Source organism: Mandrillus leucophaeus, unplaced genomic scaffold (assembly GCF_000951045.1).
Source record: "Mandrillus leucophaeus isolate KB7577 unplaced genomic scaffold, Mleu.le_1.0 Scaffold226, whole genome shotgun sequence".
In the NCBI taxonomy this organism is placed as follows: Eukaryota; Metazoa; Chordata; class Mammalia; order Primates; family Cercopithecidae; genus Mandrillus; species Mandrillus leucophaeus.
This window is the reverse complement of record NW_012102321.1, coordinates 5,151,408-5,156,267: the sequence shown is the minus strand read 5'-3', so window position 1 is coordinate 5,156,267 and position 4,860 is coordinate 5,151,408.

Here is a 4,860-nt window from a genome sequence, read left to right as displayed (position 1 = left end):
CAAGTAGCTGCAACTACAGGCGCCCACCACCATGCCTGGCTAATTTTTTGTATTTTTAGTCGAGATCGGTTTTTGCCATGTTGGCCAGTCTGGTCTCAAACTCCTGGCCCCAGGTGATCTGCCAGCCTCGGCCTCCCAAAGTGCTGGGATTACAGGCATAAGTCATGGCGCCCGGCCTCTAAAGGTTTTCTTTACTAAATAAAATTGAATAAAGTACATGGGCTTTTAAATTTCAAATAGTGTGAATCTAAATTTAGGGAAGAATATTTTCTTCTCTACCCTGAGACCATCAGTGAAGGTAGAGGGAAAGATGGACTAGCATGTCCAGCATGTTAGTAATACCAATAAGATCTGCCATAGCAGTGTCTTACATTCTTGGTTTATTAATGATCCAGTGACTAACCCACATAGAAATATGCTAGCTACTCTTTGGGGTTACAGTAGGGAAGACACCATAATGACCACAGCTGAGTGTAAGATTTCCCAAACAAAACTAGGTTAACCACTGGTGCTCAGGAGCTTCTTACATCAAAGTAGGATATTTATATAAGGCCAACAGACCTCCTATCCACAATAATATTATTACAGTAATAATTAGCAATTGCCAACATTCCTACAAGCACCCTTCATCCAGGCACCCTAAGCACCCAACAAATGTCACAAACTCTGTGTGCATAGATGCCACCTGACCTGTCTGTGGAATGAGGCAGCATGTGGAGGCAGAAACAGCTGCTACCCCTGAGCCCTGGCTTATTACTGAGGCTCTAGTTACAAAGCCAAATGCCTCCTCTTCTTCCCTCTCCATGGTAATTGCAGTGTGAGGTTTGAAAGAACATCTTTTGTGAGTCAATGTATTTTCCACCTCTTACTATACACCATGTATGAGATTGCTGTCTGCTTAGGAGCTGTCAGCCATCAATCTGCTGAAGAATGTTGAGGGATTTCTAAGTGGAAAAGTTTCTCCTTGCTGTAGTTAACAAGTAAGTGATAAAGCTTTCCTTTGTCTTCTGTCTTCAACAAATTTTAAACATTTGTTCCTGCCGAGTGTTGCTTCACCCTTGAGAGAGCAGCCTCCTCACCCCATAGGCAAGGTGGCAGCTGTTGGAAGAGTTTTCAACACCAGATTATTTTAAGGCATTTGTAAAGTGGGTGAAAACTAACTCTAGTGAAAAAAGAAAAGCCCTTAAAATAAACTTTTAGAAATAAATCAGAATAACATTCAAGCCCTGCAGCACAGCTGGCTCCTCCAAAACCTAGAATTTTACTTGTTACGCAGAAGCATTTGCAAAATTCCATCCTGAAAACCATGTTATGGGCCATTCTTAAAAAAGTATAATACCAATCATTTTCATATGCTCTTCAGCAGAGTGACATCTGACCAATAGCAGGACAGCAAAAAGACTACTGTAATTACAGTTCCTGGTTTCAGCAGCTTCACTCTGAGATGATAAAACAAAAAAAGCTCATTGGCATATGTTGCATAATTTCTAAGTGTGTACTAGTGGTAAATACCAGCTTGATTCCATATCTTGTTGACATGGCCTTAAGGCAAATTTAAAAACAAAACAGTTTTCATTTCTACACATAATAGAGTACAGCATATTTCTCTGTCTTATACTACCATTCACTGGCACTGCGTCATACGATTGAGTAAAAGTAAATGAAGATGCTTACAACTCCCACTGCTACATGTGCAGAGTCATTCACCATCAGCCCAGCCTCATGAAGCCCATAAGAAGAGGGTAGTGCTTCTTACCCTCCATCAACAGATGAAGGCCCACAGAAGATGCATGGCAGCCAGTCCTGCAGCAGGATTCTCATGGTCCTAAATTTAGCCCATTGAGTCATGACATCTCTCTCGGTGGGGGATTATGGCTTTAAAAATGATTCTTCATGCAGCAAATCGTTATGATAAACAATCTAATAATTCATGATGAAGGAACTAGAAATTCAGGCTAGCAACAAGTGTGTGACAGCTTGAATTTTCACCAGCTGTATTCCTTGGCCTCTGGCCAGGATAGCATCTGACCTTTAAGCTAACCAAGCACGTGGGTATTGCTTATCAGCACTCAGAACCAAAAAACTGCTGTGGTACTTTAGAGATACAGAATTTCATTAGAGAGGGAAAAGGGTGAAGAAAACATTTTGAAATGGACTTATTTCTTCTTAGATATGGCTCTGAGGGTGAAAAGCATCAATACTATTAATGTTGATTAATAGTATTTGTTGAGTACTTAATTATGAGTCTATCCCTGTATATAGATTCTGTGGAGAGTCAGAAAGGGTTAAGATACAGTTTTTAAGCTCAAAGATGTTCTACGTAGTTGTGGAGAATATGAACACAGAAGATGCAGTCTGAACAGCTGGCAAACTGTGGTCTATGGGTCAAATCCAGCTGGCCACCTGTTTTTGTTGCAGATCATGGGCTAAGAATAGTTTATTTTTAAATGATTGGAAAAAATCAAAAGAAGAACACATTTTATGACATATGAAAATTACATGAAATTCAAATTTCAATGTCCACAAATAAGATTTTATTGGCACATAGCCACATTCACTGGTTTAGTGGTTGTCTATGGCTGCTTTCATGCTACAGTGGGCACAAGAGTGGAGTAACTGTGACAGAGACCATATGGGCCACAAAATCTAAAATATTTACAACCTAGTCCTTGACAGCAAAAGTTTGCTGACCCTTGAGTTAGGTAATACTCTAATGGTGCTAAGAGGGGTGATTTGGAGCCAGTTGAAGAACCAGAGGACTTCCACAAAGGAAGAAATGACTTTGAGTGAGAATAAAACTTCAAGGTTGAAGTACCTTGGAGCTTAAAGGATAAAGACATTGAGTATCATGGTGAGGAGGGAAGGGCAGCCAGTTGTGGCCTGGCAGCTTGACTCCACTGCTGAGTGCAATGCGACCTCAGAAAGTTCTTTGACTTTTCTCTATCTCAGCTTCCTCAGCTGTTGAGTGAAAATAATAATATCTACCTCCCAGGGCTGTTGTAAAACTCACAGCCAGATTTCATATGCAAAGCAGTTAGCACATTGCCTGGTATGGAGCTAGTGTGTCATAAATATTAGCTGTCAATAATAGTGACTGCAATTCATTCTCACACTTAGTATCTATTAATAAAAACAAGTCTACATTTCACATAAACAGTAAGCCTCTTAGGGGTTATTAGTGAATAAACTTTTAAAATATTTCTCATAAGATGAATTTGAGCCATTGAATTTTATGAAGTTATTTAAAATGGTGTCATAAAAGAAGAATAGCACAGGAAAATATTCCCAGGGTATTCTGTGAAAAGAAAAACAAAACCATGTTATGAATAATTCCCTCAATTTAAGATATTATAGTTAGAGTGAGAACAACAACAACAAAAGCATACCCCCTTCCTGATAGGCATTGTTTTACAGCACACTAAAGCACACTGTCTTCTTGTGGTCACTTCAGTTTTATAAGCCCAGAAATACTATTTTGCCAGTGTATCCAGATTTGAAACCCTCTATGAGAATCTGGTGAAAGCTATTGCCCCCTCTCCTTGATAAATGCACATTGCAAGGGCACACTCACACTTTTGCACGTAATCTTAGGGCTTAATGGATCCCTTGAAGCCTGCCCTTGGTTTACAGGTTAAGAACTCCTCCTCCAGTTGCTCATTCTTACAAAACCCACACGATATTGATATACGAACCAGAATGCCAAATTACTAATTTATGAAGAAGAAATAATGTCAAATGGACTAAAATCCTGGCATTGGCCGATCAGCTCATTATCTTGCTATGCAAAAGCTACACAGATCGCCAAAGCACAATTAAAAGTGAGGATGGAATCACAGAGAAGGGAATTCGAGAATGGTCTTAATGGCTCTTGTCGCCAAGCTATGATAGTCCGATGCATCTGTCTCCGCTGTCAAGGTAACTCTTGCCAAGGATGCTGGAACAGCCAGTCCAGGCTCTTTCCTGTGAACAATCCTTGATGTTTGTACTCTGTGCTTGCAGATGCAGTGAAGGCTAACTCCTTCTGTTATCACTCTTGCCAAAGAAAGTTACAGTGGAAAGAGTAGAACCCCGGGTTTAGACATGCTAATTTCCTCATGCTATACCTAGGCTCTTCCATTAGGAAATGTCAGCCACATACACATTCCAGTTTAAGGCGGGTTAGTTGTGTTGATCTTTCATAATTTCCTTCTCAGAAGGGATCTTTATCTTCAACTTTAGGAGGCACCTTAGTGTCCCCCACCTCTTCACTTTCTCTAGTCCATCCTGACTGCCGTGCCTATGCCCTATTAACCTCAACAGAAAAGGCATCAGGTTCAAGAGGCCAAAGAAGAGACACAGAGCCAGAAATGAGATCTGTGGAGGTTTTACTAGGGGGTGACATACAAGGGAGAGAGTCCAGTGGTGGACAAGATAACCCCAGGGCCCAGTGGGGGCAGACTAGGCAGAAGAACCAAAACCGCTTGCAAAAGGCATGCAATTTAGGTAGTGTTTTCACTCAGCACCCTTTCCCTAACAACCTGCACCTGGCACACCCTTTCCCTAACAACCTCCACCTGGCAACCTTCATCAACCCAAACTTGGGGCCTCCATCTCCTGTACAGCCTGTTTCATGGGACGGAACGATGGTTGGGACAAGGGCAGGCAGGGCTCAGATGCTCCTCATAGACAACAAATGAATCCTCGAGTTGGCCACACCTGGATTCTCTAGCTCAGAACACAAATTCGATGCATCCGCCATACAGGGTCATTCTAAGGGTGTGCTTAAGTTATTGCTGTCAGGTGTCTTTACCCTACATGGACCAACAAGGAAGAAAAGAAAAGAATCCCTAGTGTTTCCTTCCTTCTCCCCTTCTTTCTATC